The sequence below is a fragment of the Pteropus medius genome, unplaced genomic scaffold (genome assembly GCF_902729225.1).
Source record: "Pteropus medius unplaced genomic scaffold, Ma_sr-lr_union100, whole genome shotgun sequence".
Taxonomy (NCBI): Eukaryota; Metazoa; Chordata; class Mammalia; order Chiroptera; family Pteropodidae; genus Pteropus; species Pteropus medius.
This window is the reverse complement of record NW_024349797.1, coordinates 21,871,824-21,886,305: the sequence shown is the minus strand read 5'-3', so window position 1 is coordinate 21,886,305 and position 14,482 is coordinate 21,871,824. Positions and strand designations below refer to the sequence as shown.

Genomic DNA, 14,482 nt, shown 5'->3' with positions numbered 1-14,482 from the left:
ACCCTTAAACAAACCACCCAAATGGAAATAAGAACACTGATGGACTCACACTGGCCTCCACACTCGAACACCCAGATGCAACCCCGGAGCTCGTGATGGTAGAAGAACCCACAAATCGGCTCAAGCACATCCATTCTGAGGACAGCAGGGCAGATGATAAAAAAAAGCCTGAGACCCATCTCCACTGACCCTCGCATTCCATCTTTCATCCAGTCAGTCACCTAGGAAACTAGCAATTTGGGAAAATATTTAAATTCTCCGAAGGAAACAAATAATGGTGATCTTGTCACCGACACCACTTCCTAAGGGACAGGAGTGGATTCAGCATACATAATAGTATCTCTTGTCTCAACACGTATTTTTACTTTTGGCCAATAATTTATGACCTTCACCTTTACTTATTTATATGTTAATTTATTTTTATTTCATTGATACGATGATAAAAATAGAAAGACAATGCATGAACATAAACCGAAACCAACACCCTTATCAATTCATGACATCTATCGAGACAACTTCAAACAGGACAGTGGACATGATATCTTGTCTGTTGGAGCTTGAAGTTCCAGACACATATTCATCATACATGACTCATACGCCACCAGGAGTCATCATCGATCCATTTTGTCCCTCCTTTTCTTCAATCATTTCTACATTGTCTATTGAGTAATTCATTAATAATTTTAAGATCCTGTTATCCATAAAAACTCAAGAAGAGCCTTTATATCCCTAATATGTATATAGACTCGTTCTCACATCACTATATCTCTCAATTATCCTGTTTTTCATATCTGCATTATTCAATATAATCAGTACGGATCAATAAATATAAAAAATCTCATATTCGTCACTGGGATACAGTTCGCCTTATTTGATTCTATTTCACACTTTTCAATGATACAGTGAATACCCTTAAAAAAAAAATACTGGAACTAAGACAAGAACTTTGACTATTATTCCTGTTGGTCTCCATGCTCTTAAAAACACGTGTGAACCTGGAAGATGCTGAGATCGGCTTGGGGGTGTCCTTTCCTAAGAGTACAGAGCCCAGCAGATGATACAGAAAATCGAGACCTTCTGTCTACTGATCTCTGCTTTCAACATTTCATTTACTTAGCAATTTAGGTATTTACAAATTTTCATAATGTAGATTTTTTTCTCTCTTAACAGAGAAAATAACCTCAAACTTGAGACTGATACAAGAAATAAAACTTGACTCTTGCTTCTCAAAGTCTTTTAGGATTTTTAGCCAAAGAGTTATCACCTCGGTTCGTTTACTTCTTAGGCGGCATCACTGTCTTCCTCAATTTTTATTAGTAATATCTCTTGCTTCACCATAAATGTTCATAGTTAGATAATAGTTAACATTCTTTTTATTTTTGTTTAATGGCTCTATTATTGATCCATTAGTAATAAAATCTAAATCTATGAACACGAAAAAGATCATAATTTTTGTATATTTCTGACTTCTGTTTATCGTATCATTTCCAATAGAGGAATTCATCTGATTATTTTTGTGTCGGACGTCAGAGTTCCAGACACATTGTATTCCTGTTCATAACTCATACACCACCAGTGGTCAGTATGGGTCCATGTTTGGGTCTCCTTTCCTTCACTTATTTCTACATTTATACTGAATAAATAATTTATTCATAGATGATTTCTAGATAATAAAATAATGAATGCATGATTCACAAAACCCAAGTACTATATATTCAAATATATCTAAGAGTCCATTTCCCACATAGGCTATATCTCTTTGATTAATCCACTTCGATGTTGATTAACCAACATTAATATTTCACATTATATTTGGACAGAGTTAACTGTTCAATTATATTTATCACTTTTATTAATATCACGAATACCTTTTAAGGAAAGACCCAAACCAAGACGAGAACGCAGTCCATAATTCACACTGGCTTCTCTCCCTACACAAAGGCAGCATGACGACCTTGATCACGGTGGAAATGGAAATCAGCCTGGAGCACCTGTTCTGAACAGACAAATCAAGAGAGTGAGATGGTCTCTCTATTACTGATCCATCCTTTCCGCCATTCATGTAACGTAGTCCTTTATTGATGAATGGTAATATTTGTCCTTCTCTTCATAAATTAAACATCAGAGTCGTAACTGACTCAGAGCAGTAACTATTATTTATCGTTCTATATATCATCCTTAGTCAAAGATATAATACACTTGATCCATTTAATATCGATTTCAATCTACATTAGTATTATTTTTCTTTACTATGCATTTTATCAATGAACCATACTTCACTCTCTTCATCTTTATTTGTTCACTGATTGTCATTTATTCTTTAATAATATTTTATAAAATTTATGAACACGAAGGCCAAGAACAAGAGCCTTGTATATTCCTGACATCTGTCTATAGGAAGTTTCAAACGGAGGGAAGAGACTAGCTCTCTTTGTGTTGGACTTCAGAATTCCAGACACATTAGCATTCACCATATATGAAGCACATGCCCCCAGTCGTCATCACTGGTCCAGGCTTGGGACTCTTGCTCTTCATTCTCATCTATCTCTACTTACTGATCAATTCACATATTCACTAATAATAATAAAACAAATATCTGTGAAGTCATAAGTACTCAAGGACATGATCCTTAATATTTCTAATATCCATCTATTGAACCATTTGTCTCAATTAATATACCTCCTTCATTAATCAGCTTCGTTGATGGATTATATTCATCAATATAAAGTTTCATGTCAATTCTGTATTTATGCTCAGAGTATGACGAGTGTTCTTTGAATATATTTAATACTACTTTTAATATTACAATGACTACTCACACAACCCAAACCAAGAGAAGAATTTGACTGTTACTCGCATGTACCTCCACACAACCAGCGGAGCTCCCGATCACGGCCAAAGGCTTAATCAGCTCAGGTGTGTCCAGCTTGAGAACATAAAGCAGAGAAGATGATAACCAGGTTGAGAGACACTCCTCAGATATACAGATTAAAAGTACATGGAGGGCATATCCATGAATTTTCGTAACAAATCAATGCCAAACTTGACAAGGACCAAGAATAAGACCGTTGTTAGTCATTGTCTATATCATTCTTGGCCAAAGAAGTGAGACACGTGAACCATTTACATTTCTTGATGAACTTCAGTATTTTCACGACTCATTAATTTTTATTGTCTTATCACATATGTAAAGAGTAGACATGGTTGAAAGAGTAGACATGGTTTTCATCTTATTTCTACTTTGACATTGATTCTTTTTTGAGCCATTTATTACAGTAGAATCAAAATTCATGAAAATGAACCAAGAAAACAGTCCCGTATCTTTTCCTAACGATCTGTCTATAGGGTCTCTTCAAAACGAGGCAACAGATGATAGTTCTCTTTTTATGGACCTCAGAGTTTCAGACACATAATATTCATCATCTATGACTCATACTCCACCAACTATCATCATTGGTCCACATCTCGGCCTCTTTTTCTTCATTCTCGAATACGTTAATTCATTAGTTAATTCCTTAATTTATTAATGTTAATTTTTGAGACCCTATGATTCACAAAAGTCCAAGAATAAGAGCAATAAATACTCTGCATCTGTCTATAGGACCATTGGCCACATCGTTATACCGTTTTCATTAATTATCATCAATATTTTACATATGCATCGAAGTATCCCATACTTATCATTTTCCATGGTTTGCGTTTGGATTCTATTTCACACTTTTAACAATACAGTATCCTTTAAAATTTTTATCTTAAATAAATACAAGAACTTTAACCTTTACTCACATTCATCTCCATGCCGAACCCACAGGAGAAACCATAGATCTTGTTACCATGGAAAACAAATCAGCTGTGCATCGATTCTGAGGAGCACAGGACAGAGCAGATCATTAAAAACTGAAACCTTCTCTCCTTTAGTCATTGTCTTCCTCACTTCGTATATCCAGTTACTTAAATATTTGTTAATTTTTCAGAACATATACACTTGAAAATATAAATATATATATATATAACAAAGTTAACATCCTCAACTCGAGACTGACACAGGCTCATAAAATCGAATACTACATAACAGTGTCAGTATCTACATGATCCTTAGAAAGAGGTCATGTCCTTGGTCCATTTGTTTCTTATCATTAGTTTTATCAGTTTGTGTTAATAGTATTTCTTGCCTCACCACGTAGATTCTTAGTTGATAAACCTTTATCCTCTTTTTTATTTATATATTGTTTATTTCTTAGACCATCGATCCATTTATATTAATATAGAAATCCATGAATTTAAAATAATAATAACAATCTCCTTGCATATTCTTAACATCGATCTATAGGATCATTTGCACAACAGTAAAGAGACTAGATTTTGTCTTGTGTTGGACCTCAGACTTCCAGACACATAGCATTCATCGTGTATGACTCATACGCCATCAGTCGTCATCACTGGTCCACATTTGGGCCTCTTTTCTTCGTCTTCACTATTCCTATCACCATTCTTTAGCATCAATGCCTAATCGATTAGACCTCTCTCATTAATCATCCTCATTATTCCAAAGATAGATAAATCAACACAATGTTTCATACACTGTCAACTTAATCATTGGGCCATGGTTGGTCTTTCTTCTTTTATTTACTACTTTTTAAATTATTACAGTGATACCCTAAACAAACCACCCAAACCAAGACAAGAACTTGATGATGACTTACACTGCCCTCACGTTCCCACCCAGATGCCGGCGTGGCGCACAGAAACACTACAGATGCTTAAATCCGCATAAGCGTTCTTATTCTGAGAAAACAGGAAAATAAGATCGAGACGTTATCTCCACCTTACACGCAGTCCAACATTTAGTAACATATCAATATGGGTGTACAGTCTGGAGGTTTCTCAAAAAATTAAAACTGGATATATCTTTTGACCCAGCAATTGCACTTCTGGGTATTTATCCCAAGAAAACCAAAATAGTGATTCTTAAAGATCTATGCACCCCTGTGTTCATGACAGCACAATGAAAGCAAACTAAATGCCCATCAACAGACGACTGGATAAAGAAGTTATGGTTCATACGTACAATGGAATATTACTTAGTCATAAAAATGAAATCCTACCATTCACAATGACTTGGATGGACCTAGAGGATACTATGCTGAGTGAAATAAGTCAGACAGAGAAAGATTAATACCATATGATGTCACTAATATGCGGAATCTAAGAAACAAAAAGAACAAATTAATCAAAAACATACTCACAAATGTAGGGACAACCTGGTGATGGACAGAGGGGAGGGGGATTTAGGGGACTGGGAAAATGAAGTGAAGGGTTAAAGAAGTGAGAATTAGTAGTTGACAGATAGTCCCAGGGATGGGGAGCACGGCATAGGGGATGCAGTCAGCAGTAAGGTAATGGCTGGGTGGAGAGTCAGAGGAGAGAAAGAGCGAGTAGGGGATCATTTTATAAACTATACAACTGTCTAACCAATGTACGATATACTTGAAACTAATTAAAATAAAATGAAAAGATAATATCATATTTGCTCAGACCCAGAATAAGAATTTCTCTATGAGGTAAATTTCTTAATGGAATTCTGTATCTTCAATACATTCGAAAGGATTTTATTGCCTCCCCACATACATTAAGAGCGCATATGCTTCATGCTCTTCATCCCTACTTCTTAATATTTATACGATGATTCTTAAATTGGTCCATTGATAATAAAATAATCAAAATCCATAAAGACTATCTTAAAACAAGTCTCTTTATGTTCCTAAAATCGAGGCTATCGAATCACTTCGAGCGGAGGCAATGGACTATTTCCCTTTCTGTTTTGGACCTAAGAGTTCCCGACTCTTAACATTCATCATCTGCAACTCACTCCTACATCACCAGGCATCATCACTGGCGCATATTTCAGCGTCTTTTTCCTTATCCTCCTGCATGTTATTTCATTAATTCCTTAAATTGCTAGTATTAATTTTTAAAACCCTATGATCCACAAAAAAAATAAAGAATAAGAACCTTTAATATTCTACATCTTATCTATAGAACCATTTGTTATATCACATTGTTATATTAATTATCCTTAATATATCATAAATGGATTAATAAATATAATGCCTGGTAATAATCTCATATTTATCACTGGCCATTGCTGGCTTTTTGAATTATATTCACGCTTTTGAGAATGCAGTACATGTACTTTTTTAAAAACCCTGTTAAATGAAGACATGAACTTTATTACTTACAGTGGTCCCTATTCACCTGAGATGCAGCAGCATCTCCAGAGATGGTGACCAGAAAAGAATTCTACAATCAGCTTGAATATGTCCATTCTGAGGAACACAAAACAGAGCTGATGATGAAAAATACAAAACAAAGACCTTATCTGAACTGATCCTTCCTTTCCACATTTAAGCTGTTTAGGTATTTATTAGTTTTCATAATGTAAGTTTTTTGTCTCTTAACAAAAGAAACAACGTCAAATTGGAAGTGATTTGTACTTATCAGAGTCTATACGACCCTTAGCCAAAGAGGTGACACCCTTAATACATTTATTTCTTAAGAAGTATCAATGTTTTCAATTTTTTAGTAAGTGAATTTAGTAGTTTCAATTTATAGTAATAATTCTTGCCTCGCCACATATATCCACAGCGAGACAATGCTTTACTCTTTTTCCTTATCTGTTTGGCTCTTCAATAGTCCTCTCTTATCTGAGAGGAATACATTTCACAACCCCCAGTGGATGCCTGAAACCATGCATAGTACCAAACCCTATATATACTGTTTTTTTCCTATACACACACACTATGATAAAGTTTCATTTAAAAATTAAGAACAATAAGAATTTAACAACAATAATTAATTAAAAATAGAGCAAATAGAACAATGTACTGTAATAAAGGTTATGTGAATGTGGTCTCTCTCTCTCTCAAAATATGTTATTGAACTATACTTATCCTTCTAGTGATGATGTGAGTCGATATAATGCCCGTATGATGAGATGAAGTGCGGTGAATGACGCAGGCATCGTGACATAGTGTTACGCAACGACTGACCTTCTGACAAGAAGTCAGAAGGAGGATCACCTGCTTCGGGTGATTCTGAATCATCTAGCCATGACAATGTCCATGGTTGGATGTCAGGAGCAGACGATGTCGATGGCTGGAGAAATTTAAAATTTTGGGGTCGCCGTTAACCACGGGTACCAAAAGCACAGAAAGTGAAATCGTGGGTGAGGGAGGACTAGTGTACTTCATTCATGGTTCTCTCATTGATCCATTAATGATAAATATAAATCGATAAATCCAGGGTAAGAAAATTATCTCTGTATATTTCTACTATCTGTCTACAGGATCGTTCCCAAAAGACGGATCTGACTAATTACGTTCTGTGTTGGACCTCAGAGTTTCAGATCCATGTTCTTCACCAATCATGACACACACACCACCAGTAGTCATCACTATTCAGGTCTGGGACTCTTTTTCTTTATTCGTTTCTACATTTGTATCAAATAAGTCATTAATTCATTAATAATAATTAAATAAACACAGGATTCATAAACGCTTAGAACAAGGTCCTTAAATATCTCTATCACTAGTCTGTAGAGTCATTTCTCACATGGACTGATTCTCTTTCATTAATCAATCTCAGTGTTGCACATTATCGATTAATCGACAATGTTTCATTCATATCGTATATCATTGGACCATAGTTAACTTTTTTACTATGTTTATTACTTTTTAATAATTTAATGAATACCTTTAAACAAATGACCCATTCTAAACTGACAACTTAATGAACCAATATTTTCAATAAATGTTCATCTTTTTCTTCATTCTTATCTGCATAAGCTCATTGATTAATTCATTGATTCACTAATATTAATTTTTAAAACCGTATGATTCACAAAAACTCAAGGATAAGAGCAATAAATATTCTACACATCTGCCCATAGGATCATTTGCCACATCGATATATCTATCTCTTTTATTTATTATCATCAGTGTTTCATATATGGATTAATAAATATAGTGCTTCAGATCAACTCCATATTTATCATTCACAATGGTTGGCATCTCAGATCATATTTCACACTCTTAAAAACACAGTGGATACTAGGAAAAAAACCCTCAGAGACATGAATTTTGTTGAAGGTATGACTAACCTTGGTCTCCATGCTCCCTACACAGAGGCAACCAAGGGGCACGGAGGGTGCTGAAATCGGCTTGACCGCGTTCATTCTGAGGAGTACGGAACAGAGCAGATGGTAAAATAATTGAGACCTTCTTAAAATTGGTGCTTTTTTCCTAATTTCATGTACTCAGCCATAAAGGTATTTATTCTTTTTCATAACTTATACATCAATATAAGCATACATGCAGAAAAGGAGGTAATACCCTTGGTTTATTTATTTCTTAACCTGTATCAGTTTCTTCAGTTTATATGAACGGTATTTCTTGCCTCGCCACATATATTCATAGTTAATAAGGCTTTGTCCTTGTTTGTTTACAGTTAGTTATGTATTTGTTTATTGGTTCTATCATCGATTCATTTATACTAATACAGAAATCCATGAATCTAAAATTACAAGAACAATATCCTCGTATATTCCTAACATCTATCCATAGGATCATTTATAAGAGAAGAAAGAGACTAGGTTTGGTCTTGTGCGGGACCTCAGACTTCCAGACACATAACATTCATCGTGCATGACTCATACGCCATCAGTCGTCATCACTGGTCCACATTTGGGCCTCTTTTTCTTTACTCTCACCTACATTTGTTTATACATCGATTCATCTACTACTAATAACTCAATATATATCTGTGAATCACAAAAGCTCAAGGACAAGAGCCTTCGGTATCTTTATCTTTTTTTACAATCATCGCCTAATTGAATTTTATTAACCATCCTCATTCTTCCAAAGATACATTAGTCACCATAATGTTTCGTATAGTTCCAATTTTTTTTTATTAAATTTATTGGGGTGACGATGGTTAAGAAAATTATATAGGTTTCAAGGGTACGATTCAATAATACGTCATATGTATACTTTTAATTTAATCATCGGGCCACGGTTGGTTTCTTTTCTTATATTGAATACTTTTTAAAAAATATTACAGAGAATAGCCTAAACAAAGCAACAAAAGTTAGATGAGAACACTGTCACTCACGCTGGTTCCACGCTCCTACAGGAAAATACAGAGGTCGCTGACCAGGACATCAAGCTTAGGTCAGTTTTGGTGTGTCCATTCTAAAAAGTAGAGCAGAGTAAATGATAACATGATTAAGATAGTTTCTCTATCGATCTCTGCGACATATTTCATTGCTTAGTTATTAAGTTGTATGTTAATATGGGGTAATATATATTTTACTTATTCTTAAGAAAAACTAACGACATTGAACTTTCTGCCAACCCTGGAACTAGAATATGGGCCATTATTTACATTATCTGTAACATCCTTGGCTCTGGGTCACGCTCTCGAACCATTTATTTCTTAATTGACTTAGTCTTTCAATATTGATTAATAGTATCTCTGGCCTTACTGTGTTTTTTTCATAAGTGGACAATGCTTCACCCTTTCATCGTTATTTATTTATAGTTGTAAATGGATTCTTTATTGATTCATTTATCATAATAGATTCAAAATCTATAAAAAAGATCCTTATAAAATCCTAAATCTATCTATAGAATAATTTCCAACTAAGGTAATAAACTAGATTTTTTTTTTTACGTTGGACCCCAGAGTTCCAGACATGTATTCAACATCCATGACTCATCTGCCACCAGTCATCATCACTGGTCCAGGTTTGGCATCATCATCACTGGTCCAGGTTTGGCATTGTTTGCTCACTCTCATCTACCTTTGTTTATTGGTCAGTTCATCCACTGCTTTGATAGTAATTACAAAGCACGACAAACCCTAGAACATGAGTCTTGAATAGTCTTACCTCTGTCTACAGGTTCACTTACTATACCGTACTATCTCTTTTATTAATCACCCTCAAAGTTTCATATTCAGATTAGTCGATATAATGTTACATGTCAATTCTATATGTTATCGATAGACCGTGGTTGGCTTTCTTTGATTATATTGCACACTTTTCAAATATAGAGTGTAAACCCATAAAACTCACATTTGTTTCTATGCACCAAACAGAGAGACAACCAGACATCTCGTGACTATAGAAGAATCTTTAACTCAGCTCCAATACGTGCATTCTGTGAAGTAGAAAAACACAGAAGGTAATTTAAAAAAAAAAGTTGAGACCTTATCTGCACTAATTTTGCTTTCTGCATTTAATCTACTCAGTCACTTAAATATTGATTAATTTTCATAATTTATCATTCTTCACTTAGTCATATTTATCTACTTATATTCGTTTAATTTTTTCGCTCATCTGCTTATACTAATAAAATCAAAATCCATGAACACAAAAACCGAAAACATGACCTTGTATGCTACTAACATCTGTCACTGCGGCCATTTCCAACAGAAGAAACAGACCAGATTTCTTATCGAGTTGGACCTCAGAGTTCCCGACACATGGTATTCATCATCCGTGATTCATACGCCACCAGTCGTCATCATTGGTCCAGGGTCAGCCCTCCCCTTCTCCATTAATTTCTAAGTTTGTTTATTGATTAATTCCTCATTTTACAATTAAATAAACATGAATCACAAAAACTTAAGAACGAGAATTTAAGTATCCTTAATAGTTACCTATAAGGTCATTTGCCATCTTGATTATATCGCTTTTCTTAATTATTCTTAACTTTGCAAGTATTGATAAATCAATACGATGTCCATATGTCATATGTTAACATGACATAATGACAATGTCATACTTATCACCCAGCCATGGTAGCCTTCTTGGATTCTTTTAACAGTGAGTATACTTTAAAAACTACTCAAACCAAGAAAAGACTGTGTACTCACGCTGGTCTCCACAGAACTAACACGTGGAGGCGACCGGAGCTCATGACCACAGAAGACGCTTAAATCAGCAGGGAGCATCCATTCTAAGAATACAAAGCAGAACAAATGAGATTGAAGTATTCCCTCCATTTATCCTACCCTCCTCCTTTCATGTTATTACTCACTTAAATATGTATTAAGTTGTGATATTTTTTTCTTGAGAAAACAACAAAGTACTGACCAAAGACATAGACTCTTAGTTACACTGTAGTATCATCCTTAAAAAGACAATACCTGTAAGACATTTATGTCTTAATGGATTTCAGGGTTTTTAATATATATTAATAGTATTTGTGGCCTCACCATTTTCATAATTGGACAACGCTTCACCCTCTTTATTTATTTATATACTTATTGATTCTTTTATTGACCCATTCATAATAATAGAATCAAATTCCACAAATACAAAAACTAAGAACAAATTCCTTGAATATTCCGAACAGATTACTGCCCATACGTTTACTTCTGACAGAAGGTACAGACCAGATTTCTTGTTGTGTTGGACCTCAGAGTTCCAGACACATAGTATTCATCTTCCATGATTCATACTCCACCAGTTGTCATCATTGGTCCAAGATTGGCCCTCATTATCTTCAATCATGTCTACATGTTTTAATGGATTAATTAATTCATTCACTACTATACTAATAAAATTAATTCACCAAGATCCTCGAATATCTGTAATATTTCTCTGTGGAATTACTTCCCACCAACGATATATATATTTATATCAACCCATATATCTATCTATATTGTCAGTAGAAAGTAATTCTATAGAGAAATATATATTTATCTTTCATTAATTGACCATGTTTCCTATAGAAATTAATATAATACTTCATATTAACTCCCCTTTACTATTTGAATGCGACTAAACTCTGTTTTTGCAGAGCGAGGTTTAAATAGACTATGACTCAAAATTAAAATCGAATAATATTTTACACACATTAATTATTGAATAATTAACTGTGAAATGAATAAAATGGTCTTATTTTTTTCTCCTTAATTGACCACAGATGAGCTGAATTGGCCCACACATGACCTTCATTCATTTTATTTATATATGTAGCTATTTATTTCCCTTCAATAATAAAGTTAACACCTGTGACAAACCACCAAACCAAAAGCAATTCCTTGGACTGTTACTTACATAAGGTTCTACGGTCTTTAACTGAATCATTATGTGTCCATTCTGTAGAATGCAAAGCAAACATGAAAAGAGATTAAATCAGGTAGGTGAATGGATGGATGGATGGATGGATGGATGGACTGATGGATGGATGGATGGATGGATGGATGGAAAGATAGAGATAGATCAGACTAGATTCAGATTTTTTAAATTGATCGAGTCAACAACAACTGATTAGGAATAAACCTTAGTGCTTATTATGCATTAAAACTCTGAATGGCTTATTGAATGATTCATATATTAAATTTAAGGGATATAAAGAACAGCTTTGAAACCAACACAAGACAAAAAAATAAGAACTACGATTAGCACACATATCTGTTTATATGCCCCCTCTCTAGCCACATGAGGGCTATATCTTCTTTCTAAATGAATCTTGCTTGCAAAAACTTAGGTTCATCTGAATTCTAGATTCAAGCACATTCTCAGCAATTGCCTACATTTGTCCAACCTGTATGTATGTATGTATGTATGTATGTATGTATGTATGTATTATACTGTTACACACGGAGTCATTTATCTTCAATTTTTTTAAAGGAATTATACCAAGTCAGAATGAGAAATCTTATCTACATATATTCACCGTTCCAAAAGTGGAGGAGGCTCGGTCTACTTTCTCATTTGGAAAACAACTGTGTTGAACTATATTAATCACCCCCTTATTTCATAACATATGCTCCTCGTTGGTCCGTACTTTGCCATCTTTCAAATAATTGATTAAGATATTAACTTATTCTTTTATACATAATAATAACATCCTTAATATTTGTGACTCCATAGAAACAAGCCAACATTAATGCCTGTCCGTATGTTCATCAGGCACAGAAAAATCAGATAATCTTTTCTTGTTCTTTTTAAATTAAAAAATAGTGAAGGTCATTGAATTCATCGTAACTGGTCATGGGACGCATTCTCAACACAGGTCCGTGTGTAGCCCTCTCTCAATTCTGCAGTTATTTAATCAGTAATCGATTTAAGTAAATGTTTTGCCCTTCTCTTAATAAAACAAAGAATCAACAACCCAACCCAGAAAAATAACAAGGGCTCTTATATCCATTTATCTAAATGCTATTTACCCAAAAAGGTCTGCTTTAATAAATTTATTTTACTGGAACTCAGTGTTTCAGAAACGTATTAACAATGATTTTTATGTTGTATATATTACATTACATACTCCCATATTTGAACCAGGAATAACTCATCCTGTCTCTATTCGTTTATGTTTCTTAATTTATTCATTCATTGATTTAGTGAAAATATAATACTCAGAAACCCAAAAACAAACTCCTGCATATTTTTAACTCCTGGCATAAGCTCACTTCTCATAAAGGAAACGAAGAGGAATCTTTAGGTAATGGACCTCAGAGTTACAGGGTTTAATCAAAATCCTTGATTTCAGACACCCCAGGGTACTCATCATTGATCCAGGTCGAGCAGTCTTTTTCATTTATACTTTTGTTTATTGATCCATTTATTGATCCACTAACAGTAATAAAATCAATGTTCATATTTTTTTAAAAGCCAAAAACAAGATCCTTGAATATGACCAAGATCTGTTATAGGCTTTTCCTTATAAACTAGATCTTTTCTCAGTCGACCAGATCTCCTTTTGCAGTGGCTCTCAGTGACTTGTGTGCGGGTCAATAACATCCTTGCTTCTCACGCACCCTGTTCCAACTACCTCCCATCCCCATATGTACTCCTCCCTGAGTGGGGAGCTGCCCCACAGAACTCCGTATGATAACAGGGATGTGCTATAACTGCCCTCCCCGGTACGGTCGCCATCAGCCACACGTAGATAAGGACTTAAAATGTGGCTAGTTCAACTGAGGAACTGAATTTAACATTCATATCATTTTACTTATATTAAATGTAAGTAGCCACTTTCGGCTAGGAGCAACCACACTGGACAGTGCGGCCCTGACTTTATTACTGAATAAATGTTTAAATCAAATGCAGTGCAAAAATCACATGGATTCTTATTAATCAGCTTTGAAAATTATCATATCTCCCATCTTATTTTTAATCACAATTGCATTGAATTGGAGTAACCATAATCTTTAGCTTCGTAACACATTCATTTTATGGATCTATGTATGGCTTGATTTAAATAATTCGATGAACACTAATAAAAACAATTCACCCCAACTGACAAGATCTTTCGACTCTCATTTACTTTAGTCATAAGGTTTTTTACTCACGAAGGTAGCAGCCAAGATCTTCATCGGTAGAGACTAATTCAATCAGCCACGATCTTCATTCTGTGGAATTAAATGCCAATATTTAAAAAAAAAAATAAAGTCCAGATTTCAATTGATT

At 34.4% G+C, this 14,482-nt stretch overlaps 1 long non-coding RNA gene, 11 other non-coding genes and 1 pseudogene across 12 annotated transcripts in view; all 13 read right to left on the bottom strand.

Annotated features, from left to right (window-relative positions):
- Positions 1–14,482, bottom strand: part of LOC120619701 (uncharacterized) — a 77,418-nt gene that overhangs the window by 30,124 nt on the left and 32,812 nt on the right. The window contains exons 8-18 of the long non-coding RNA XR_005657615.1: positions 14,365–14,424; positions 12,125–12,166; positions 10,936–11,018; positions 10,133–10,217; positions 9,169–9,248; positions 8,159–8,234; positions 4,704–4,785; positions 3,787–3,863; positions 2,864–2,926; positions 1,918–1,996; positions 50–229 (exon numbers count right to left, since the gene is read on the bottom strand). This is a non-coding gene — a long non-coding RNA (uncharacterized LOC120619701). The remainder of the gene's footprint in view (positions 1–49; positions 230–1,917; positions 1,997–2,863; positions 2,927–3,786; positions 3,864–4,703; positions 4,786–8,158; positions 8,235–9,168; positions 9,249–10,132; positions 10,218–10,935; positions 11,019–12,124; positions 12,167–14,364; positions 14,425–14,482) is intronic.
- Positions 551–622, bottom strand: LOC120619983 (small nucleolar RNA SNORD113/SNORD114 family). The gene has a single exon (XR_005657702.1). It is a non-coding gene; the product is annotated as a small nucleolar RNA SNORD113/SNORD114 family (small nucleolar RNA).
- LOC120619994 (small nucleolar RNA SNORD113/SNORD114 family) lies at positions 1,520–1,593 on the bottom strand. The gene has a single exon (XR_005657711.1). It is a non-coding gene; the product is annotated as a small nucleolar RNA SNORD113/SNORD114 family (small nucleolar RNA).
- On the bottom strand, positions 2,437–2,512 carry LOC120619985 (small nucleolar RNA SNORD113/SNORD114 family). The gene has a single exon (XR_005657704.1). It is a non-coding gene; the product is annotated as a small nucleolar RNA SNORD113/SNORD114 family (small nucleolar RNA).
- LOC120619978 (small nucleolar RNA SNORD113/SNORD114 family) lies at positions 3,387–3,461 on the bottom strand. Its single transcript, XR_005657699.1, has one exon. It is a non-coding gene; the product is annotated as a small nucleolar RNA SNORD113/SNORD114 family (small nucleolar RNA).
- LOC120619976 (small nucleolar RNA SNORD113/SNORD114 family) lies at positions 4,373–4,447 on the bottom strand. The gene has a single exon (XR_005657697.1). It is a non-coding gene; the product is annotated as a small nucleolar RNA SNORD113/SNORD114 family (small nucleolar RNA).
- On the bottom strand, positions 5,822–5,900 carry LOC120620009 (uncharacterized; annotated as a pseudogene).
- LOC120619992 (small nucleolar RNA SNORD113/SNORD114 family) lies at positions 7,387–7,461 on the bottom strand. Its single transcript, XR_005657710.1, has one exon. It is a non-coding gene; the product is annotated as a small nucleolar RNA SNORD113/SNORD114 family (small nucleolar RNA).
- On the bottom strand, positions 8,664–8,738 carry LOC120619979 (small nucleolar RNA SNORD113/SNORD114 family). Its single transcript, XR_005657700.1, has one exon. It is a non-coding gene; the product is annotated as a small nucleolar RNA SNORD113/SNORD114 family (small nucleolar RNA).
- LOC120619980 (small nucleolar RNA SNORD113/SNORD114 family) lies at positions 9,731–9,802 on the bottom strand. Its single transcript, XR_005657701.1, has one exon. It is a non-coding gene; the product is annotated as a small nucleolar RNA SNORD113/SNORD114 family (small nucleolar RNA).
- On the bottom strand, positions 10,520–10,594 carry LOC120619977 (small nucleolar RNA SNORD113/SNORD114 family). The gene has a single exon (XR_005657698.1). It is a non-coding gene; the product is annotated as a small nucleolar RNA SNORD113/SNORD114 family (small nucleolar RNA).
- On the bottom strand, positions 11,474–11,548 carry LOC120619974 (small nucleolar RNA SNORD113/SNORD114 family). The gene has a single exon (XR_005657695.1). It is a non-coding gene; the product is annotated as a small nucleolar RNA SNORD113/SNORD114 family (small nucleolar RNA).
- Positions 13,518–13,590, bottom strand: LOC120619995 (small nucleolar RNA SNORD113/SNORD114 family). The gene has a single exon (XR_005657712.1). It is a non-coding gene; the product is annotated as a small nucleolar RNA SNORD113/SNORD114 family (small nucleolar RNA).